The sequence below is a fragment of the Pyxicephalus adspersus genome, chromosome 3 (genome assembly GCF_032062135.1).
Source record: "Pyxicephalus adspersus chromosome 3, UCB_Pads_2.0, whole genome shotgun sequence".
In the NCBI taxonomy this organism is placed as follows: Eukaryota; Metazoa; Chordata; class Amphibia; order Anura; family Pyxicephalidae; genus Pyxicephalus; species Pyxicephalus adspersus.
The window spans coordinates 109511873-109512646 of NC_092860.1; positions in this window are offsets into that span (position 1 = coordinate 109511873).

Genomic DNA, 774 nt, shown 5'->3' on the forward strand with positions numbered 1-774 from the left:
CATTTCCTACCTAGAAGAAAATTGCTATTAAAATGTCCTGTTTGTCTAAATTACTTTATTTGTTTAGATATCTTCCAATTTCCTTTCCAGCTCATATTTAGGTATCGCTCAAAAAAAAGGTCTTTAGATATATTTGGGGCTCAGCTAACCTGGAATACAAATTGCTGAACATTGGATGAAAATTGGGGGGGGGGTTTGGAGTACCTCATTTTTCTACCTCTTACAAGGCAGCCTAATTTGCCCCCTCTCAAACTCTATGCAACCATTAGTCCCCCTGTGTATTCTCCAAGATATCCCTGATTTTCATCACCTCGTTGTTATGGATTACTGCAACAAGGACTAGGATCTTCATTTTTAGTTATATGATTGTAATTTCAATTTTTAGAAAAGTCCTACTTCCTACTTTGGAAAATTGGACTCATTGGAGGCTGAAAGTAACTGAACATATGTCTAAAGTGCTATTGTGTTAGGTCTATAAACATATGTTTAAGTAAGGTTAAATATGATGTCATTGTATGTGTAGCTTGCAACAATGCATTCCCAAACAGAAAGGGTTCCCAGTATAATAAGCTGAATACATTTGTGTAATTATCTCCTCCAGTAACTCTCCTGTTCTTACAGCAGATGGCACTACAGCCCTAACATGATCATTCCTCTGGTTTTCCTTCCAATGACATCATAGGCCCTGTCCTAATAGATCCCATCTGGCTTCTCATCTACACAGACAAGTCAAATTAAACATCAATATTTTTCTTGCACACGAGAGCATTCCTT